The sequence below is a fragment of the Herpailurus yagouaroundi genome, unplaced genomic scaffold (genome assembly GCF_014898765.1).
Source record: "Herpailurus yagouaroundi ecotype Mexico unplaced genomic scaffold, PumYag 202, whole genome shotgun sequence".
Lineage (NCBI taxonomy): Eukaryota > Metazoa > Chordata > Mammalia > Carnivora > Felidae > Herpailurus > Herpailurus yagouaroundi.
The window spans coordinates 3,290,825-3,314,923 of NW_024412433.1; the positions used below are offsets into that span (position 1 = coordinate 3,290,825).

At 51.2% G+C, this 24,099-nt stretch overlaps 1 protein-coding gene and 1 long non-coding RNA gene across 44 annotated transcripts in view; one reads left to right on the top strand and one right to left on the bottom strand.

Annotated features, from left to right (window-relative positions):
• LRRFIP1 (LRR binding FLII interacting protein 1) overlaps nucleotides 1-24,099 on the bottom strand; it is a 139,789-nt gene that overhangs the window by 83,511 nt on the left and 32,179 nt on the right. The gene's annotated exons all lie outside the window — the stretch shown is intronic.
• On the top strand, nucleotides 13,562-14,468 carry LOC121014373 (uncharacterized). The gene is made up of 2 exons (XR_005783183.1): nucleotides 13,562-14,077; nucleotides 14,233-14,468. It is a non-coding gene; the product is annotated as an uncharacterized LOC121014373 (long non-coding RNA).

Below are 24,099 nucleotides of genomic sequence, written 5' to 3' on the forward strand. Positions count from 1 at the left end.
CTACTCGCCCCGCGCCCCAGCTGCGCGGTTATCAATCACCACCCAACCCCCTCCGCTCGACACCGGAAAGGCGGAGGTGGAGGGGAGGGGGAAAAAAAAAAAAAAGACCCCAGACGGCCCGCCCACAACCCCGCCCCGGCTGTCCGCCCAGAGTCGGGGGAGCGCGAGCAGAGAGCTTCAGGGGCCGGGGAAACAGGGGGCTTGCGGGTGGAGAGCTCGCGGGACAGGGGTCTGCTTGGGGAGGGGCCCGTGCGGGTCTGGGCGGGGGAGGGGCCCTCTGGGGAGGAGCCAGCGCGGGGCGGGGTCCTCCGGGGCGGGGCTCGAGCGGGGGGCGGGGCGGACTGCCGCCTTGACCCCGCCCCCGCTTCCGCGGCTCCCGCCCCGCGACGCCCTCCTGACTCGCGCCAAACTGAGCTTCTGAGTTCGCGACCACCTCGGCCCGAGCGCGGTAGCACCTGCTGGCGGGGGGTACCCCGTTAACGCGTCGCCCCGACAAGGGGCCGGCTGCCGGAGCCACAAAACTGAGTCGGCCGCGCAGCAAAGAGGGCGGGTGCCAGCGGTTCGGCGCGGAGCCGGGGGGGCTGCGTGCACCGGCCGGGGGTCCGGCCGGGAGGGCGATGCGAGGCAGGGGCCGAGCGGAGCGGGGTCGTCCCCGCGCCGGGATGCGCGCTGCTCGTTCCTTAAAAAGTCCTCGGGGCAGAGCAGACCTCGCCAGGCTGGGGCAGGAGCGACGGGAAGGACGCGGCGCAGGTTTTCACCGGAATGTTTCCCTGCCCTGGCCAGGCCCTGGGCCTGGGGTGCCTGGAACCTGGCTGCGCCCCTCCTCCTCTCCTGGGTCCAGGCTGCTCGGGCCCCCTCCTGCCCAGAAGGTCCTTCTCGGAAGACCACCTCCCCGCCTCAAAACGGGAGTTTTCAATAGAATCCTTTGGCCTAATTCTCTGCAAAGGCGGCTCCAGAAAGTCTTGCGAGACCACAGATTCACATTTCGATGTTACAGCAGCCCAATTTCGCACTCTGCCCGCCGAGCCACAGTTCTCGCCAGATGTTAGCGCGTGGCCTGTGCGCGCTGACCTTCCCACGGTGGACGGGCGCGCCGGAGCACCAGGCTTCAGAGGAGTGGGCTCCTAAAGGAAGGGGTTAACCTGGAGGGTGGGCGGGCACAGGGGGTACTGATGGACTAGAGGACCTGACCTGGGAGAGAGCAGGGTCGACAGAAAGAGAGGCCGAGCAGACGCCTGGACTGACCGATGTGGGAGAAATTCACCAGGCTTCAACTTTGATGAAGGCGAACTCCGCGCCAAGCTTTGATGGATGATCTTTAGGTTTGCCAAAAGACCTTTCAAAGAGTGAAACGCCTACCTTTTAATGCCTGTTTTCTTGTTATTCTGTGCCTCTTTTGAAATGTTAGTGTGGTACAATTCTTGATCCTTGAAAGTTACATTCATTGGAGAAAATAAACTGTTCTACATAAACAAGTGTGGAACTTACAGAATTTATCATGGAAAGCAATTATAATTTTGGTAGCAGCAGCAACTTCACAGGTGAGAATGATAGACGTCAGCTTGAATATTCCAACCTGGGGAGGCAAATTCTAGAGCTACTTGCCATCCTAAACTCGATGACCACATCTCCCAGAGCAGGGCACTGTGACAGGGCAATGCCAGATGTCTGCATTCTCCCCAACCTCCAGCCACCATCCAATCTGAGTATCAGCTCCATGAAACCGAGCAGGGAAGGGGTTAAGTGGGCTCTGGAATTAAAGTCCCTGGTCCCATTCCTGGCTCTGTCACGAGAGCAAGTTACTTAGCGCTGTGTCTGGAGATTCATTTGAAACATGCCAATGATAATGACAGTGCCCGCTATAGAGGGGAGGACCGAGGGTACCAACGCACAGACCCCTTTGAGCAGCCCTGCTAGCCTGATGGAAAGGTAAACCAATGCTGCTGGTCAGCCCCTCTCTTCCCACGGTCCCCAGAGTCCCCACCCAAGGTGTCCAGGACTTCCTGTCCTCCTCTACAGCAGGAAGGAAGCAGGGCAACAATGAGGCGCGCCTGGGTGGCTTAGTTGGTTGAGTGTCTGGCTCTTGATTTCTGCTCAGGTCATGATCCAGGGGTCATAGGATCGAGCCCCTAGTCAGTCTCTGCGCTAAGCGTGGAGACTGCTTAAGATTCTCTCTCTCTCTCTCTCTCTCTCTCTCTCTTTCTCTCAAAAATAAACATTACAAAAATTTTTAAATAAAAAAACTGGCAAGAAGACCAACAATAACATAATTTCAGGTAACAATTAATGACATCAAAAGTTTCAATCATAGGGGCGCCTGGGTGGCTCGGTCGGTTGAGCGTCCGACTTTGGCTCAAGTCATGATCTCACGGTTCGTGAGTTTGAACCCTGCATCAGGCTCTGTGAGGACAGCTCAGAGCCTGGAGCCTGCTTCCGCTCTCTCTCAAAACGAAATAAAGATTAAAAAAACCAAAAAACACTGAGTTAAAATGGCTGAGAATGGGGATGACCAGAGAAGCTACAAGAGGGGCCGGCTGCAGAAGCCCTGGGTGGCAGGACACCATCAGGCAGGAAGAAGCTGGCTACTTTTAGTTCTAGGGATAAACTAACAATACCAGCAGTAAAATAAGAACAGTCTGTGCACAAGAGATTTCTTAGTCCACTAAGTGGGAGCACATCAGAGCAAACTGCTAACCCAACATCCTTCCAGATAAGAGACTGCTCCCTTGTGAGCGTGTCTCAGTCCAGGAGTCCTGGGAGACGGCCAAGTCCCAGAACCATTCCCAGCCACGGGGCGAATGTCAGAGCCTAAATTGTAAGTGGAGCCCTGAATCCGTGCTTCTTAATATTATTGTGCAGATCCCGGGGCCCAAGGGGTCGCGTTGCCTTCTGTTGATTTCGATTATAAATAGGTCTCTAATGAAAAGGTCCTTCATTGAAGCCCCCTTTCCAGGCAGGTTTTTTTTTTGGTTTTTTTTTTTTAATTCTTAGCAAGGCCGCTTGTGAGGACTTAATGAGGAGCCTACAAGCTTGTTTTCAGCAAGTGCAGGAAAACATGGAAGACAGGGGGTACAGCTGTCAAAAGTGACATTCTGTCGAATGTCTTGCTCCAAATACACATTTCTCCCCCGTGCTCGGGGCTCGAAAGGCAGCTTGGCAGAGTAATCAACACCCTTTCCCTTGAAGAAGACAAAACTAAAACCACCTGAGTGTCAGGTGAGAAGAAAGCAGACAAGAAGCCCCAGGTTTCCATCCTCAGGAAGGTTAGCAGGAGAAACCCGGGGTGTCTTTGCACGGGCTGAGCGGCATGACGGGGTGGGGGGGGATGTGCTCAGAACAGGGTGGCTGTCCGTCTGGACTGGGCCAGTGCTGCCCCAGGGTCCTTATAGCAGCAGTTGTGAGGTTAGGGACGCAGGTTCAATTCCCCCCAGTTCCGCAGTTTTCTGGCCAAGGTGCTGCTTCTAACAGGTGGACTCTGGATTTCCTGCCCCTTCCTGGCTGTTAAGGACCAGCGAACGCGCAGTCACTGGGAGCTCTGTAGTGAGGGTTCCTGAACGCTCTGGACTTTCTCGGGCATTCCTAGAAGTCGCCCTGCTTGTGATCCTCTGTGCCCCCTCAACAAAAGTTGAATGTCCAATATCTAAAAAGCAGTTCTCCGACGTACAGTAAGATCACCGGCGGGGACTTAACTTCTTAAGGGACCCCTGGGAAATGAGCCAAAGGTAAATTGATCAGTCTCACTTAGTTCTGGGAACAGCAGAAGCAGAGCTGACCGGCAAATGCCAGGACATTTAACCAACATGGCCACACCCAAACTGAGTTTACTCATCTCCATGGTGTTGGGTCTGTTGCTAGGTTCACGAGCTTTGCCTCCAGCTGCGGTTTGGTTCTAAGTGTCGGAACCACAGAGACAAACCCTTCCTGGGATCCTAGCACGAAGCAGAGGGCAGACGGTGGGGGCGGGGGGTGCTCTCGGCTTCCCCTTGAGTCAGATGACTGACACGAAACCATTTTTCTAAATCAGTCACAATCAGCCGTTAACTACTGCTTTTCGTGAACACGAATTGCTACAAAATGAATGTCTCTAAATCCTTCTACAAGCGATGAGCTTGCATTTTTGTTATGATTTCGTATGGACCCTTTTGGCGAATATCAAAGAACACTTCACGTTAAAAAGCCGGTTCGTGAAACGATTACCCAGACTTGCACGGCACCGTCCAGTTTACAAAGCACTTCATCTGGTGGAGGGCCAGACCCCGCGTGCCATCTGCAGAGAAAGCTGCACCCCACGGGGCAGCGAACACAGCTTGTAGGCCAGAATGCTGGCTGCCTCCAGTGGACAGAAGCATCCGGGGCCGGGGGAGCTGAAAAGAAGAGTGAGCTCGTTTCTAGCATAGAAACGGCTCTTGCTTAGGGAGCACTCACCTGTGCTGGGGTGTGATACAACCACACGCTTCCTTCTCTCAGCTGCCTATGACTTGGTACTTAGCCTCTCCTCCCCCAGGAGTGGGCCCTTCCAGAATGGGAGGGTGTCCTCACCTTGGAACACGGTGGGCACTTCAGAAATGATGGGCGGGTGGGTGGATGATTCTCCTGAACGGAGGACTTTGGCAGGTTATCATTAACTCTCATAGATCTTCAGTATTTTCTATTTTTGTAGAAACTGGGAATAGAAACTCTCTTAAAAATGGAATGTCTTTAGGAATTTTTTTTTTCTTTAATAACCGCCTAGTGCCCCGCGATTCACCACGCTTCCTTTTCATCTAATAAATCCCTTTGGATTTTCTAAGGAAGGTGATGAGTATGGGTTTTGGGCGGACGGCACTGAAGGGGCAGAAAGCCTGGCGGAGGTGTCCAGCAGGCCCATCGGCACTGTCACAAGCGTGAGCTGGTTTAAGGTGACGAGGAAGGTGAGCGCAGGCACAGAAGAGGAAAGAGGTGAGGGAAGGAATCGTGGGGCTGTGACACGCAGGGGGTGAGGGATGTGCCAGCAACAAGGCAAGACGGACGAGGGGAGGTCAGAGACACAGAGAAAGAGGCGTCTCCGGACAGCCCCGTTCATGAGCCGCCCCAGTGGGCTGGTGTGACAGCCGTGTTACACACGGCAGACGGAGGGAGGAGAAGGGGTGACGAAGCCTTTAATTTACAACACGGCTACTGCATGCCGTTGCTCAAATTCTACAATTAAACATTTTTAGCGATTTGGGCAGGTGTGACAAATGGCAGACTTGCAGCCTGGGAGGAAGGAGGGATGGGGGCAGGGCTCGGGTAGGGACACGTGTTCATTTGTCCCTCTCGGTTTGTGAGGACGGGAGAGGCTGAAAGGTGGGAGCCAAGGGAGAGTGGGGGAAAGGGTGTGGGGGTGGGGACAGGCCCGAGAGACTCTGGCCCAAAGGGTCAGGTGTCTGGACTTTGGGATTTGGCCCTGATTCTGAGCTGAATGGAGATGAGAAACCAAGTGGCCAGGAGAGGACAGATAACAGGGAGCACGATCCTGGCACAGGGACTGTGGAGCATGGGGCTGAGGGAAGAGGAACAGAAATTGAGGGCCTGCCACAGAGCTGTCTCTGGCCCAGCCAGGGGGATGCTGTTTCCATTCCCAAACACAGAGCCCTTCCACAAGCTCCAGAAAGCCCAGCGGTGCTGTCACAGGGTAAAGTTGGACCCACACTTAACATAATCTCTGATTTATTATACTCTGGAATTAAGTTCATATCCAAAAGTGTCCAGGAATAAGTCCATAGCAATCCTGGAGGAAAAAAAAAAAAGGATCCATTTTTTCATTCCGTCTCTCAGAACTGGTGATCCTGAGGCCAGACTGGGGACGTGGGAGATCGAAGAAGCATCTCCCATTTATTGTAACCAAGGAAACGGCCACGTCCACCTCCAATGAAGTACCTCTTAGGAAAACCAGTTGTGCCTCTCGTAAGCGTAACACACGGCAAAAATCGACCAGTTATTTTCTAAGAATATTGAAAACAAAACAACCAAACTCTATTATGCATTTCTCAGCCAGATAGGGACACATCATGAAAAATCCCTCCAAGTCAACTCTAAAGCAAAGAAAAGAATGTATCCACCTATGCTCTCTGAATAGTCAACTTGAAAGGCTTTTGCTCAGAATAAATAGGGAGGTGGGAAAGTACACTGTACTCTCGAGAATGGTGTTCACCAGCTAATGGAATACCCCACCGATAAGAAATAAACCAAACGCCTCACCATATACTTGGGAATAGAATATGGTGATTAAATAAGTGAAGGCAATGCTTTTTCTAGGTTCTCACTCATTTATTTGGCTTGGACCTCAGTGCTCCCGCCCCTGAGTTTACCGTGCTAGAAAGGTAGAACACAATCATAATCACAGCCACGGAACAAATCTTTACCCTTCAGAAATCCATCAGGCTACAGATGTGATCGGCAAATGTCATTCACAGAAAAGAAGTGTGGGGAGCATAGGGCTTTATGATCTGAATTGAGGCAGTACCTACAGCAAACAGGGAAACTTAAGGGCGGGTAAAATGGATTCAAAGGTTTAAAAAATCAAGCATTCCCACAAATAAGCAGCTTGACTTCAAGGAGACCTGACTTAAGGACGGACGAGAACGGCAGAAGTGAGAGCCGCCTTCTACCCCAAGGTACAGAAGTTCCTAAACAGCATCCCTAAAGGCATCTTTCTAAAGAAAGGAGTAAATAACGTATAATGAAGACCGTCTCACGCACTTCCGCGTGGCATTAAAAACACAAGCCCCTACCCTGATAGAAGGCTACTCCCCTCTGCACTCGAGTCCCTGAAATACAGTTCAGAGATAAGTCATCACCTAGAGACTCCAGAAAAGTACCAGATTACGAGCGACTCCTTTACCGTCAATCTATAGGAACTGTGTATCTTTACAGAGGCTTTAACATAGAATCAGAAAGTCTTACCTTTGAAAAATGAGTGTTGTAGGTGAAATTCAAGGGAAGTTTAAGGAGGAGCAAAGGACAGCAGTCTGGAGAGGCATGTTTGGCATAAGAGTGGAAATTCTGGAATAACCGGAGATCATATAGCCACTCCTGACCACGTCATCTCCGAGCACCAGCAAAGAGGTCAATTACAGGCACCTTTATACCTGACATCTTGTGGGGCTGCTTGGACCCGCCTTGGCATAATGGGGGGCGGGGTTCTCTGAGCTCACTGGGGCCTTTTGAAATGCTTCTGACCAGGAGCTTTGATGCTAGGCTAGCTACTCAGATTATATCGAAGCCCCCTCCTCTTACCCCACTTCCGTGGAGACATCCAGTATCAAATGTGGGATCAGACTTTATGAGGAAACTCTAACGTGAATAGAGAGCAGGGTTTCTTAACCTCGACACCAGGGACATTGGGGCCAAGTAATTCTTGGTGTGGCCTCTGTCCTGTGCCTCATAGGACGTCCAGCAGCGTCCTTGGCCTCCGCACTCTAGATGCCAGGAGCACTCTCCACCCTAGCTGGGACGACCCAGAATGTCTCCAGATACTGGCAACTGTCCCCCGGGAGGCAAAACGCCCCCAGGCGAGAACCCCTGATGTACAGGGGCTTGTACCTTCACCAAAGGTGCCCACGCTCTAGAAGCACTCTGACTTACCAACTGACACAGGGGAGTCGCGCTAATTGTCGTAGCAGGAAGAGCAAAGCAGTCAGCACCAGACATAGAGACGGAAGGTGGGGGCCCCCCAGGCGGGAAGTCTGAAGCTGAGACTTCAGAGGTGGCATGGGCAGGCCAAGGCCAAGGGGGGGGTCACGGTGGAAGTGAACTGGAAGCAAGAGCCTTGCACGGGAGAAGGTCCCAGAACGGGGCCTGGCTTCTCGTCCCCTCTGGCCGGGCGCCATCACAGAGGGTGAGAAGGGTCAGAGCACCAGTAACTCCCACCCAGAGGCCACGGTGACGCCCGCAGGAAGCCCTCAAGCCTTTGCTTCGATTCCGGCCGCCGGAATCCCCGCTCTGCTGCTCCTTGGTGTGCGGTTTCGGGCCCTCCAGGGACTCCCCCACCCCGCCCCCAGCTTCCTGTGTAGAATGGGAGGGACGCAGCCACCACGCAGGACGGCAGGTCACAGTGGGCCCCCAGGCTGGCAAGAAGGGCTTGCAGCACATTCTGTCCGTTCTTCTAAAAGCACACGGATGATTCTTCCGGCAAGATAAGGGACTCCAGAACAGCACTTTACGTCCGGGTTTAGAGAAGCCGTGGGTAGTCCCTGTCGCTTAGTTAGTTTGGTTTGAGGCTTTAATCAGCATTTTGGGAGCACTCACGGAGCTGTGCCCCTGGCAGGCAGCTGCCCCCCCAGAATTCTGGCATGGCCTCTACAGCTCTTCCCACAGCCAAGCTTTGCATGTTTTCGGTCCTTAGACAAGTATATTTTGAATACGACTAAGTAAAAATGACCTCGTACAGACAAAGACTGGAAGGAAATACAGAATAAACAACACAGCCGGCCGCTCTATTCAGTGATGGCATCGTGGGAATTTGACTGCTTTTCAGAATACCTTTAGATATTATTAGAATGTTCTTTGTTTACATAGTAGGTGAACTTTATTCAGGAAGCAGTAGAGGACCCACTGACTGCATTTGAAGAGGGAGGTAGGATTTTGTTTGAACAAAGAACCTGGGGCTACCAAACAAGTCGAAAAAATCGCCCTCATTAATTCTTTTCCAAAAATGTCTTGGTTCGTCTCACTCTCTACTCTTCGACATTAACTTGAGAGTCCACTCATCAAACGTTAAACCAGTCTTGTCCCCTAAACTGGAATTTTATTTGAGAAACCAGGTGTCTCTCTCCACTTTCCAATCTGATACGGCCTTCAGTATATTGTAATGGTCTTTTCCACAGAGGTCCTTCAGAGTTCCTTGTTCCTCAATACGACTTTGAACGGGCTCTGACCTTTTTGCCATAATTGAAAAAAAAAATCATTATCGTGGGATATGCCACTGCTATGTGTGTGTGTGTGTGTGTGTGTGTGTGTTTTAATATATCATCACAAAAGATTTCACCGAACTCTCAACGTTACCCTGGTTTTTTGGATTAGACGTACAAGTGGTTACAAATTCTCCCTCTTTCTGTAGTTACTCTGCACGTTTCTTTACCCTGTCTGAACATCAGAACTGCCGTCTTAGAACATTCCAGCAGCCCTGGTTTACTGGTCTCCTCTTAATATGGGTCCTCTAGGCTCAGGGAACTAGTAAGGACACAGCAGCTACGTGAGATGGTGCTTTTGCTGTCATAATACAGGCAGACTCAGAGCTTGTTAGAATTTAAATAGCATTAAAGTCGCCAATAAAGTGAGCAGAGAATCTGTGGTCAGTCACCTGCTGAACCACCTGAAAGGAAGCAAATGACACGTCTCAGAACAAGACACTCTTGCTAAAGGCTAGAGTCTAATTCTGACCAATAAAAGATAAACAGGCAAAGCAACTTGGAGAAGGCGCAGCACTGAGGCCGGTGTGAAGTTAATTACTATTGTCGGTGTTAGAATACAATTGCTTTCTGCTGGGCGAGTCCGGAAGAAGAGGAACGCACCAGCTCTGCCTGGGCGGAAAGTTTCCCTAAACTCACTGCTGGCCTTGGGCCAGTTATGCAAACCCCTCTCTGTGCCTCAGTGTCCTCATCTGTAAAATAGGAGTAACGGTGTTACCTACTTCCTATGGTTTGTAAGCAGCAAATGAGTCATTATTCGCCATCAGTATTTAAGTAAATACAACGCTAGCTGTGAATGAGGTGCAGGTGTTTGGCCCGTGTAAGGCACAATGTTACAAGAGAATTCAGGGGGCACGAATCTAAATCTTATGTATCTAGTCACCATTTACCAAGGGGAATGGGAGTTAGCTCTTGTCCCAGAAGAACTCCAGTTCTCCCCGCTCCCCCGCTGCCTTCCGGCTCCAGGCAGCATGGCTCTGCCCTTGGCCTTCAGCTCAGAATGCACAGGCTGCACGTGACCCCTTGCGCAAAGCAATACGTAAGCCGGTTAAACCGTTAGAATCGCAATATTAACCAGAATCGGAAGTCATGGGGCTCTGGCAGGAGTATGCGGGAGTAACCAGGTTACCTTCCTAGAACAAGAGGCCCGAACTTGGCCACAGTTACTTTCTTCCAGGTACCCGTCACTTCCTACTTGCGACTCTGATCTAGATGTGCAACCTGAATTTCACAGGCCAGATAAGGGGGTATGACTGTGTCTCCCAAGAATGGTATTATGCAGGAGAAGCTCCTGGACTTCTCTTTTTGGGTCAAGGGGCTCTCCTATGGTATAGGCTTTTGAAAAAGAAGAAACGATCTGCCATCGTGGGGCAACTAAGAGTATTAAAAAGATGAAAATATTCAGAGATTCCAGCTCTAATATTCTATGATTGTTTAAAGTATATGTCCTACATTTAGAATAAAACACCATAGAACTATCTTTGTCTTTTGAAACTTTTATCTCTGGAAGAAGGCAAAGGGGTATAGGCAGTGGAGACCGGGAGAAATCTGGGGGGAAAGGGTGGGGGAGGGGCTGTCCAACTTCTGGTGGCCACAGATGGGCACTTCCAAGGGGCCTGAGCTAAATGTTCATGTTGGCTTAATACTATCCAGTAAGGTAATGATAAAAAGGGACTTTAGTGAAGCCTCGAAAACAATACGCAAAGTGAGGTAAGCCAGACACAGAAGGCCAAATATTGTATGGTCCACTTACAGGAGATCTCCGGAATGGTGAAACTCACAGACACAGGTCGATTGGGGGGGGCCCCCGGGGGGGGGGGGGGGGGGACGGAGACTCAGTGTTTCATGGGGACAGAGTTTTAGTTTGGGGAAGAAGAGAAAGTTCTGGAAACGGTGATGGCCGCATCTGAAGTGTGAATGCACTTAAAAACGGTTAAGTTGAGAAACTCCGTTAGGTGTATTTAACCACAACTTTAAAAATAATGGCTAGAAAAATCCTAGTTACTCTGTTTATGCAAGTATCACAAAAGGAGGAAGCAGGAGCGTCAGTGTGGAGTGTTTCCGAGAAAACAGAGGTTGGATGCTGTGAGGTCCAGCAGTCTCCACGCGAAACTGGACGCGCGAAACGTTTGGAAATCCACGTGGAAGAAAGCTTCCAAGTATGTGACCAGCACACGTCTGTTTTATTTAAAAAGAAAAAATTTTTTTAATGTTTATTTTTGAGAGAGAGAGAGAGAGAGAGAGAGCATGAGCAGGGGAGGGACAAAGTGAGAGAAGGAGCCTTAGATTCTGAAGCAGGCTCCGGGCTCTGAACTGTCATCACAGAGCCCGACGCGGGGCTCGAACCCACAAGCTGTGAGATCATGACCTGAACCGAAGTCGTACGCTCAACCGACCGAGCCACCCAGGTGCCCCATCACGCACGTCTGTTTTATTTTTTTTTTAATTTTTTTTTCAACGTTTATTTATTTTTGGGACAGAGAGAGGCAGAGCATGAACAGGGGAGGGACAGAGAGAGAGGGAGACACAGAATTGGAAACAGGCTCCAGGCTCTGAGCCATCAGCCCAGAGCCTGACGCGAGGCTCGAACTCATGGACCGTGAGATCGTGACCTGGCTGAAGTCGGACGCTTAACCGACTGCGCCACCCAGGCGCCTCTCGCATGTCTGTTTTAAAGCCATCTCCCTGCTGTGAGCTCTCCACAGCTACAGTTCAGGGACATAGAAAGATTTAAGTCATCATGACCCTACGTGAATTTTCAGACACCATTGGCAAAATAAGAACACTTAGGACTGGCAGGATGGCTTTCCATGTGGACAGCTGCTAATTTAATTAAAAAGAAAAAAAAAAAAAGGCAAGGGGCGCCTGGGTGGCTCAGTGGGTTAAGCGTCTGACTTTGGCTCAGGTCATGATCTCGAGGTCCTTGAGCTCAAGCCCCAACGTCAGGCTCTGTGCTGACAGCTCGGAGCCTGGAGCTGCTTCAGATTCTGTGTCTACCTCCCTCTCTGCCCCTCCCCTGCTCACGCTCTGTCTCTCTTTCACTCTCTTAAACATAAACAAACATTAAAAAAAAAGTTTGTTTTTTTTTTTTAAAAGGCAGGCATCAGGCAGATACTGCTTGCGTTAAGTCTCGCATTTAAGCCATTTTAGCATGTGAAAGCAATGCGCAATAGTAAAAATCTGGGTTAATCAGATTCATAGAAACAGAGCGAAGGGCGGGTGCCAGGGGCTGGGGGAAGCAGACAGGGAGTCCCTTAGCTGGGACAGGGCTTCAGTTTGGGAAGATGAGAGTTCTACAAGGTACCGACCGCCACTCAACCGTAAATAGGGAATTGTGCGTGAGGCATATTTCCCCACAGTAACAAATAATTTACGTTAAAGTTTTACGTGAGAAGAAAATGGCCAAGTCAGCCTTGGCATGTCCGCTTTACGGCAGCCTGTCCAGCTATAAAAATGGTGTTTACGACAAGTGTGAATAAAATGCGAAATGCTACAACACGGTGTGTAACACACACCCGTGCACGCACGCACACACCCATAACAGTCACGAGAAAATAAAAAACCACAAAGACCCTAAGGAAATACATCGAAACAGACGCCTTGTCTTCATGTCATCAGGAGGACGCTGAAGACTTTTTGTTTCTTTTTGCTGATTTTTTTTTTGATAAACACGTACTACTTTAAAAAAAAATTTTTTTTTAAGTTTATTTTTTGAGAAAGAGAGAGAGAGAGAGAGAGGGAGGGGCAGAGAGAGAGAGGGAGTGAGAGAGAATCCCAAGCAGGCTCTGTGCCATCAGCACAGAGCTGCGTGCAGGGCTCCAACCCACAAACTGTGAGATCATGACCTGAGCTGCGATCAAGAGTCAGACACTCAACAGACCGTGTGTCACCAGGGGCCCTGAGCACGTACTACTTTTTAAAGGGGGGGAAAATAACACAAAGTTCACTTTCTTCCATTAGTTTGTTTGAAAAGAAAGGAAGGAAGAATGGAAAGAAAAACCTTTATGTCCTGTGTTCCAAGAGGCTTTCAAACCCAAGGGAACCCAATGAATTGGGCTGGTGACCACTTCGACTTCTTCCCTGTTTTTTGTGACATGGATGCCTCCGGCACGCCGGTGAGGGCCTGTGGCCGCTCTCAGAATCATATATTTTTTTAAAGTTTTAATGCTTATTCATTTATTTTTGAGAGACAGAGTGTGAGCAGGGGAGGGGCAGAGAGAGGAGACGCAGAGCCTGACGTGGGGCTCGAACTCATGGACCTCGAGGTCATGACTTAAGTAGGACACTTAACCCACGGAGTCACCCACATGCCCCCCAGAATCATATTTTTAAATGCTTAAAGCAAAGAATAGAGGGTTACAAAGGAAGTCGGTTATTCTGAAATGCATTGTCAAAATGTATTTTTATCTTTTTATGATTATTGTTTTAGGTTTATTTATTTATTTTGAGAGAGACAGAGACAGCGTGAGTGGGGCAGGGGCAGAGAGAGAGAGGGGGGGAGAGAGAGAGAATCCCAAGCAGGCTCCACGCTGTCAGCACAGAGCCTGACGCGGGGCTCGAACTCACAGAGCCACGAGGATCACCACCTGTGCCGAAACCGAGAGTCGGATGCTTAACCGACCGAGCACCCAGAGCCATCATGTTAACAGAAGCACTGAGTTCAGGGGACCCTCTGGCTGGGTGCTGGGTGACTGAGAAAGGGAAGGGGCTCAGGTAACTTGGGGCAGTGACCTGGGGACCCCTGGGGCTGGCTGACCGCACTCCAGGGCGTGCCCGCACCTCTGGGCGGGGTGTTTTGGAGTGTGACAGGGCTCCCAGATGGGGGTTTCTGAGAGTCAGCCTGACAAACACTGGGAGCTGAGCCCTGAGGCCGTTGCTGGGAGACGCAGGGAAACAGGAAGTGGCGGGAGGAGCCCCACAGGCCAGGGAGGAAGGAGGGCTAGAGCTGCACTGACAGCACACAGCATTGGGAGTGCACTCGGTGACAAGAGATCGTGTCTGTCACGATGCTGGCACAGCGGTCTGTCCTCTCCCCAGCTGTCTGCAACCGCGGTGATGTGACATACAGACAGCAGGGTTTCTACTGGTGACAAAGTCACAGACACCTGTGACACCACCCCAGCGTCTGGCCTGCATTCACACTGGAGGTAACGCTGTTCTTTTTTCCTGTCCAATTTCAGGGGGGTCTCTTGACATCTAACCGAAGGCCCTCGGGGGATCCGTGGACCCAAGGTTGAGGAGCTTTCCGGGTCTTTCCAGAGGTCAAATACAGTTCTTTGTCTTCTTTAATTTTGCTTTAAAGAAATCATACAACTGACCATCGACGCCAGCTTTCTTTTATGCTTCGAGAAACTAACAACAGCAACAATAATGCAACTTCGTTGTATAGATCTCTTTGTATATGTATCTTTGTATATGTCTCTCATGTAACTGATACCGTCAACCACTCCTGCAAACAGCAAATAACAATCTTGGCATTTTATTGATCGTATTATACCTATTCCTGAATGCCACAGAAAATAAAGAAAGAGAATGAACAACCACGTGGTGGAGGTGGGTCGTTTTGGATTCCTGGCTGGTGTTCAGAGTGATTCCTGTCATGCCTCTTGCTCCCTGGGCCTGGTCGGCTCCCCCACTTTGACCGTGACCGAGGTGTCCCCGGCACCAGGTCTATGTTCCTGCTCCCGACTTCTCCAAGCTTCAGTCTACCTGCCCGCAGCTGGATGTCCCAAAGGCGTCTCAAACTCGTCACATCCAAAGCAGAACTCCTGTGGTCTCCTAGACTCTTTCTCTGGCGTTTCCCCTCCGTGGGGGCGTGACCAGCCAGCGTTCCCTTTATCGAACGTCTCTGAGCCTCGGTTCCGCCGTCCGTAAAGGAGCAGCGACAATGGCACCAACCTTATGGGGCTGTCAAAAGGACTAAAGGAGACGACACCTGCAGGGTGTGGGCGCGGAGCCTTGATGTCCTCCACACCTCCCCCCCGCCCCAACCCCTGCTGTCGGCCTTCTTCTCAAAGACCACACTCCCCCTGCTCCGGCTTCAGTTCGGCATCAGCCGGCTGCCGTTTTCACTGCCGTCTCGGTGCCCTCCCACGGCCCCTGCCTCGTACCGGTCAGGCCTCAGGGGGTCTCCCCCGAGTGACTGGTGATCCCAAACAGCCCCCCAACGTTGCTGCCCGTGCGATCCCATTCCTTCGCTCGTTCATGGATGGAGGGCCCGCTACACATCACACACCAAGCCAACCGTGGTGTAGCAGTGACAACAGGCGGTCAACATTCCAGGGGGAAGACTGGCATTAAGTAAGTGCACAAGCAAGGAACCAGTTCTAACTGTGATACGTGCCCTGACATTGCACAGAAGCGTCCCTGCACCCTGCCAGGCTCGGGGGTTGTCAACAGGAAACGTTGGCTTTGGGCCTTTGAGGAAGTAAGAAGGGATTACAGTGACCAGGGAGCAGGTTAGCCCTCTAGCGAAACCTTTGCCGGCCTTCCTTTGGAGGAGGGGTGAAGTCCGAACTCCTCCCAGAGGTCTGTCCAGCTCTCCTGGAGGTGGCCCCCGCCTCCTGCCACAGCCCCTCCCACGGCACAGACCAGTGACAGGTGAGCCTGTGGTGCCTCCTGGTGGCGACTTCGAGCCTTGGTGAGTCCATCCCCAAGTTTCTTTCTTTCTTTCTTTTTTTTTTTTTTTTTTACTAAAGCAACTTAACAAAAATTTAAGTGTTGGTAATCAAAGAGGCCCCAACCCTCGGCTGAAGAATTTAACGACCTAATCCACGTCAGAGTTTTATTTAATATACAAGCAAGATCACTTTTTTTCTGACTTGTGCACTGAACATACGTGCATTGGTAAGTCTGTTCTTCATCTGAAGAGTTTGGACATCTCCACCATATGGTAACGGGATTCCATCATGCTCTAGGAGGAACGGAAAAATACTGCTGCTTATTAAAGACGCTGAAAGTCAGTATTTTGTGGTTTATCTACACAATACTTGAAGAGACAAGAGGAATCGCATGGAAAGGTTTAGAGTTTTAAGCTCCTCAGGGAAATATTTTAACAATATGTATCATCCATTTTTAGATTTTTGTAACATATTGATTTCAGTGTATGATAGTTACTCTCGCAGAATAGCCAGGATAATAAGCCAAATTTAGAACGATTAAACTTAAGTCAATATATTTTTTTTAAGCACACCACACCCCCAATGTGGGGCTCGAACTCATGACCCCGAGATCAAGAGTCACACACCCGGCAGGTGCCCCAAGTCAGTATTTTTTTAAGGGCAAGATAAAATTTGAATTTCAGGGGTGCAGAAAATCCTCTGCTTTCCTATTTTGAACAATGGATATGATATCGGATACCTAAGAATTTTAATCATTTATTATACCCGATTTTTTATTTTTCAAATATTCAGTCTTCATTGAACACAAAAGTCTAACTCTCTGGCGTAAGAATTCCAGGCTCCATCTGTTTTAAGAAGCTTCATTTTGGGGGCATCTGGGTGGCTCAATGGGTCGAGCGTCCGACTTCGGCTCAGGTCATGATCTCACAGTTCGTGGGGTCAAGCCCCGCGTCGGGCTCTGTGCTGACAGCTCGGAGCCTGCAGCCTGCTTTGGATTCTGTGTCTCCCTCTCTCTCTGCCCCTCCCCCACTCCCACTCTGTCTCTCTCCCAACGATAAATAAACATTAAAAAAATAAATAAATATGCTGTCAGACTGGTCAGTTACATGACTGAAATACAATGAGCTTAGAGGTTGAAGACGTTTGACAAGAAAATCAGGTACACACGCATGCACAGATACACACACGCGTGCACGCACACAGGCATACAAAGCCGGGACAGTACTGACCGGCCTACGGAGCTCCGGGTGGGCTCCAGCCCCTGGCCAGCCCCTCCCACGGGGCAGGGACACTGGGGGCAAGGTGGGACAAGGAGCTGGTGTGCTGCTCAGAGAAGCCCCTGGGCCCCAGCAAAGCCCTCGCTCCCTGTGCGCCCCCAGCTCTTCCTACTACGCCTCGGTCGCTGCGGGAATATAAAAGACTCCGCATAAATTCTGTCCTTGTCAGGTTCGCCTCCGATGGCAAAGTGTCTGACTTCAGCCAGCCTCCAGTGAGGCTGGACAAAAACAAGAGCGCACAGCGTGTATCAGCTTCATCCAAAGTCTGACGTGCTTTACTGGGGTTATTTCTGCCAATAGCTCCATCGGGAGAAAAGATCGCACTGTCCACCCTGATAACACTGAGGACAAGGACACCAAAGCACAGACAGAGAGGCTTGCGGGGGTCCTGCGGCTGGTGGGCAGCAGAGGCGGACCCGAACCCAGGCGCGGTGTGGATGTCGCTGCACGCGCCTCCCCGTGGGACGCTGGCCGCTGGCTCACGCAGGTGCCGTGTTTGGTCTCAGCGACGCCTCGGCAGCCCTGAAAGGTCACCGTCGCTGCTCCCGTGGCATCGTGGTGAAAAAGTGAGGCTTGGGGTTGAGTGATGGCCTCAAGCTGGACTGTCCATGGTCCTGACTCCCACCCCATCCCTGGCCACTGTCGGACAAATGTTTTCCCCTCTTTCTTTCTTTTTGAAAAAAACTTTTTAATTACATTTATTTATTTTTGAGAGACAGAGGGAGACAGAGCATGAGCGGGAGAGGGGTGGAGAGAGACGGAGACACAGACTCCAAATCAGACTCCAGGCTCTGAGCTGTCGGCACAGAGCCCGACGCGGGGCTCGAACTCACGGACCGCGAGATCATGACCTGAGCTGAAGTCGGATGCTTAACCGACTGAGCCACCCAGGGGCCCCTGTTTTTCCCTCTTCCTTAAAACCACAGCCAGAAGGGGCCTCCAAACACCCGCCAGCCTGGTCACTGCTCCCATCAGGAGATGTCATTATTCCAGTCTTGACAAGTGACCAAAGGCCCCGTGGCCAGGCTGACTCACCAGTGTGCCAGGACGCAGGCTTCCTAGAACACAGTGACCTCCATTTCAACAATACTGCTCTCGCCCTCCCAGCTGTGTTACAATGACGGCAAACAGCTTTATTTGGGACATTTCAGACTTTTTCCTTTCTGCGAAACACCCAATTGAGAAGTCATCCTTAGAGTATGCGTTACTTTTTCCCTTTTAGGATTATAACCGCCCGCCGCCTCCGTCAGTTGTCCAAAAGCAGAGAAAACCTGCCCTCCCTGCTGGGCTGAGTTAAATGACTCGGTGCCCAGTCTCTTCCAGACTCTCCCGGTCTCCTGCCAGAGGCCGGCTCAGGCTGACTCTCGAGGAGGCCGCGTGCGACCCCTCGTCAGGTGAACACATCTCGCGCACGGCGGGCATGAGGGAGACCCGGTGGGCTTCCGCTCTTCGGCAGCTGTGTCCTAGGGAGCCGTGGGCTGGAGTAGCCAGCTGCGTTTCAGGAGATCGTGTTGTTTTTAATTTCTGTTTTTAAACGTTTATTTACTTTTGGGAGACGGAGAGACACAGCACAAGCAGGGGAGGGGCAGAGGGAGGGAGAGAGGGAGACACAGAATCCGAAGCAGGCTCCAGGCTCCCAGCTGTCAGCACAGAGCCCGACGCGGGGCTCGAACTCACGGACCACGAGATCATGGCCTGAGCCAAAGTCGGACGCTTAACTGACAGCCACCCAGGTACCCCAATGTGTGTTTATTTTTTAGAGAGAGAGAGAGAGAGAGAGTGAGTGGGGTAGGGGCAGAGAGAGAGAGAGGGAGACACAGAATCCGAAATGGGCTGCAGGCTCCCAGCTGTCAGCACAAAGCCCGATGCGGGGCTCGAACTCATGGACTGTGAGATCATGACCTGAGCCGAAGTCAGCCACTTAACCGAATGAGCCACCCAGGCGCCCTGTTTGATTTATTTTTGAGAGACAGAGAGACAGAGTGTGAGTGGGAGAGGAGCAGAGACAGAGGGAGACGCAGAATCTGAAGCAGACTCCAGGCTCTGAGCTGTCAGCACAGAGCCCGACGCGGGGCTCGAACCCACAAACCGTGAGATCGTGACCTGAGCCGACGTTGCATGTTCAACCGCCCTTAGATCGTGTTGTTTTTAAAAAGAGGCGTGTGTAAGCATATACCTCAGGTGGAGCCGTCATTTCGGTGCCGAGCCCCACCTCCGCTCTCTCTCATCTACTCAGCAGGCTGTGACATTAATGTCTCACCGGGCAACTAACGCCCAGGGGCCAATCTCCGGTTCGGTCCTCAAGCACTGGTTTAGGCTTAGTTCTTTCGGGAAGGTGTTCACTTCCTGATCTGAACTGAGAAAAAACACTGGCCACCGCTAGGACCGGGTAAATAAGTCATCTACAAATCGGCAAAACCAAAGCAAAACATTCTCACACTCCCAGACGTGCTTTGACAATTGCAAGACAACTTCAGAGCATTCGAGAGCTTCACCTGCTACCAGTCTGTAGCCGCCAGACTCACAAAGGCTAAGAATAATCGTAGCGCTTGACCCCGCGGTGAACGCGCGGTGAGTGTAAACACGGATGCGACCTTTCGGGAAAGCAATTTGGGAACGGGTGTCAGGCCCGTCACACATGTTTACGCCGCTTACATTTGTCTCTGCCCATTTAATACTCTAATTTAAGGAGGCAGGTTGAGGTGCGAGAACTTACTTCTTCGTGAAGACACTTCCTGCCGTGTTATTCACAGCTGTAAACAAAGAAACACAGAAACGTGTGGACAACCTCTTTGTGTCCAATAGGAAAAGACAAGCACATGATGGGATGTCCTCCGTGCTATATTCTGTGGCCGTTAAAACGTTTTTCAGAGCATTTTGATTACAAGAGTTGGGCTTCTTTCTTTCCTTAGGAAAGGGAATCAAAAATGCAGTGTTTCCAAATATGCAATTGAGACTATGTTCAAAAACGTCCACAGGCAAAAAAAAAACAACAACAACAACAAAAAAAAACAGACACACACACACACACCAAAATAAAAACCAAAAAACCAACCCATAGGAAAATAAAACAAACTGTTAACAGGTCTTATGCTTGGTCACAGTACAGGGCGTAATTTTTATTTCCTATTATTGTCTGAATTTTCCTTATTACTTCCTACAGTGAACGTGTATTATAGTTAGTATAATAAATCAAACATTTCTTGTCATCAATAATATTTATCTTTTTTGGCAATTATGTCATTTATTCAACAAAAACCTTGTTGAGAGCCAAACATCAGGATAAATGCTGGGAGGATGATACGCTCCTAGGCCACCCCCTGGGCAAGCAGGGAGGGCTTCCTGGAGGAAGGCGGAAGGGAGTCTGGAAGGATGGTGAGTGATGGGAGATGCTGTTGTTCCGCAGCTCAGCACGTCTGCATGTTTGGAGATGAGATGGGAGACAAGGCTAAGGATTTAAATCTCTCCTGCCCGCTGGGGGAGTCATTGAGAAGGACGGTGAGGAGGGGCATCATGGCATGAGGTCTGTGTTTTCTGGGGATCAGGGGCACACCTGGATGAAGGCAGATTTGAGGCGGGGCCGACCCTGCAAGCAGAGAGACCAGCAGCCTGTGAGGTGACCGGAGACAGAGGAGCTCCCGCTCAGGTGGCTCTGAGCCGCGGGGACAGGCCAGAGACGCGGCAGGGGTGGCCGGCCGGCTGGGGGTGGTGAGGGCTGTCCGGTCACCAGGGGGAGATCCACGCAGGGCTCAGGGCAAGGAACAAGGAAGCACCAGTCAGTCGGGGCTGCCCGAGAGAGGTCACAGAGCAGAAACGCGGCGGCAACGGCCATGGGATGCTGGCCTTGTCCTGCAGGGTCTGTGGGCGTCCCGTGCGAGGACGGCGAAGGTGCTGGATTCTGGGGCACGGAGGGGGCTCCAGCGTTTGCCCCCTGCTGAGCACCGCACCTGGATGCTCTTCACCTTACAACAAGCTCATGAACTAGAGCGCTTTCCCAGGAAGGACGCCGAGGCACAGAGAGGCGAAATCACCTGGCCCGCGTCTGTGGTGTGGCCGGGACCCTGGGGCACCTCCCGGGAGGCTGCGAGACCCTAGGAGTTTGGAACCAAAGACGCATGGGGTAAGAGGTCACTGCAGCCGCGTGGTCGTTGCCATAGAAACCCTCCCGCGCACCCAGCCGCAGGGAGGAGCCCCGCCCCAGAGGATGCGCTTGCGGACTGCAGTTGGAGGCTGATTTCGAACAACAAAGGACGTCTATCCATCAGTCCTTCCTCCTTCCCTGCTGCAGGGAGGCGGCATCGCCCAGCCAGGCTGCAGGGGTGTCCTCGCTCTCCACCAGCCAGCTCAGCCCTGCTGGGAGACGCTTAACAACAGCCACGCCCCCCCCCCCCCCCCCCCCCCCCCCCCACAATCCCACTCGTGCATCGCACCCGGTTTTAACACTAGTAAAGGTTGTAAAGAACTTACATTTGTTTTATTTTTGTAAGTGAAACTACCTTTTGGCAGTGTTGTCATTAAATGAGCCACTCGAGATAAAACCCCAGTTTTAAACATTGTGCTGCTGATAAACAAGGCATCGTAAGCATCGTATTAAGATATTTTGGCTTGTAGCTACTTCTGGGAACCAACTCCTTCTCACGTGACGGGGTGCCAGACACCCAGCTTTCAATTAAAAACCTGCCCGGAGGGGCGCCTGGGGGCTCAGGTCATGATCTGGCGGTTCAAGAGTTCAAGCCCTGAGCTGGGCTCCGTGCTGACAGCTCAGAGCCTGGAGCCTGCTTGGATTCAGTGTCTCCCTCTCTCTCTGCCCCTCCCCTGCTCATGCTCTCTCTCTCTCAATTAAAAAAAAAAATTAATAAAAAAAAAACACATCAGGAGAAAATTCACTCCGGAAAATAAGAAAATCAGTGTTGTTTCTCTTAAACTAAATTAGCATTGTATTTTACCCTGACATTTATACGAGACTCTTAGACTTTAACTTCATTAACTTCAAAAAGCGTAAGTAAATAGTTTATCCCCCAATACGTAATGCTGCATTATTTGACGCGGGGCAAGAAGCTTATTTAAATGCTTCATGAATAATTAAAATCGTAAGTGTTCTTTGAGACATGGGAGAAACTCAAAATCTTCTGGAGTCAGCACAGTGCAATGGCTGATAAGCCTGAAGTCATTGATTAGCTTCCAGAAAAATCCCTACGCTCAGTTTTACAAATAGAAATTCTCGGCTGTCGTGAAATTCTGCAGAGTAATGGAAAACCACACTAGGGTGGCGGGCTCGTCGGTCTTCACAGATGTGCGCCTCCTTTGAACCAGCAATCTTAACTTCCAGCGACGATCAGAGATGCCCACGGAGATGACTGAACAGGTGTTCATCTCCATGTTATTTATAGCAGAGGGAAACAGGGGGGCCTTCTGCAAATAACCGTGGTGAAAATACGGACAGAATACGATGCAGCCACGGGGCAGAAAAAGTACGTGTAGGATGATGACTTTACAAAATGTTATTTCCTCGAAATTTCAAAATTCAAACAGAGAACTTCCAAGAAGGTGAAAACACACTTCCAGAGACCAGACCCTCGCACTTTGGAAAGGAAGGGCCTTCCGCTCCCGAGCATCGTTTCTTTGTGGCAAGTTCCCTTTTATCTGGGATAAAGCCTCGCCTCCTTGGAGTGTCTGCCCTCACACAGACGATACCTTGTTTCTTCCGAGGGCACCATCCACACACTTGGAAACACCACCACACCTCCAACCCCCGTCCCGGGGACCCCTGGGCCCCTGCTCCCGCTGGAGTGTGTTAGTGGACCAGCGCCCGACCCTAGCGTCCCGCCTGCCTGGTGTTGGATGCCAGCGACCTCTCTCTCAGTCTGTCTGTTTTTCCCCGACCGCACCTGTGTCACAGCACTGGTGGAAGACACTCGCAACTGGCCGGTATGTAACAGGCACTCAGCAAATTCCGCTTCTGGTTTTTAACAAGATTTAGCTCCTGGAACAGTCTCCCTGCGGGGACAGCCAGCCAGCAGGAGACCCCGCCTGAAGCAGCAAACGGGCCTGGAGGCCACAGGGGCTTCAGAGCTCGGCACAGAACCGTGGGAAGCGGCCCCGGGCAGGGGCAGTACGGTCAAGATCCCGAAGCGGCAGTGAGCAGGAGCCCAGCTGGAGAGGAAGGCACGGGTCACTGCCGTGAGCCCAACGGTCTTGGCACCTGCACGTCTATTCCCGCCCCCCTCCTGTCATTCTTCCCCCTCCAGGGCCCCACCGAAACTGCTCAGGCTGAGGCCACCAGGGGCCTCCCTACCGCAAAGTGCCAGTGACATTCGTCCACTCGTGTCTCTTTGGTCTTTCCGCAGCACGTGACATGGCCCATTTCTCTCCCGTCTCGGTGACCGTCCGCCGGCCCCTGGCTCCAGGTGTGTGGCCGGTGACCCTTCTCATCTTCTTCGTCCTCCGACAGCCCAGTGCTCTGTCCTCGTCGCCCTGCTCTCCTGTTCTCCTTAGGAGACCCCACACACCCACGTGCTTTCCACCATCTCTGAGCTCTCTCCTCCACCAGCTGGGCCAGCGTGTGTGGACGTTTGCTAGATCATTCCATTCGGGCATGCCGCACGCCGCTTTCCGTCCTTGTCCCACAGAAGGGCCACTGTCTTTATCAATGATTTCTCCAAGCCACAAATTCTAGTCCTTCAAGTTAAATAAGTTATAGCCGTTGATGTTAATCGATGCGTTTTAATTCCGAGGAATTAGGCTTCACTATAAATAGCCAGATGGAGAACGGGGGTAAAAAACTGTCCTAGTTACAAGGTGTTATTAATGGATCGCGCCACAGAACAAACAGTGTTTCAGGCCAGTTTATGACGTAACGTTACACATCGTCAAGTCCCCAGAGAAAGGAAAAAAATATACTCAAGTAGTTGGTCCTGAAAAAAAACAATGGCTTTCCGTATCTCGTCGAGGGGCGTAAGCGCGTGTGGACACGTCACATGTTTCAACCCCGAAGAGCAAAATCGTAAGGAGATGCTTAAGAACACTGTGCTGGGGGGTTGGGGGGGGCCCAGGTGGCTCAGTCACGTAAGCGTCCGACTCTTGATCTCAGCTCAGGTCATAATCTCAGAGTTCACGAGTTTGAGCCCCGCATGCTGTGCTGGCAGTATAGAGCCTGCTCGGGATTTTCTCTCTCCCTCTCTCTGTGCCCTTTCCCCATGTTCTCTCTCTCTGTCTCAAAATAAATAAATAAACTAAAAAAAAAAAAAAAAAAAAAAAAAAAAAAAAAAAACC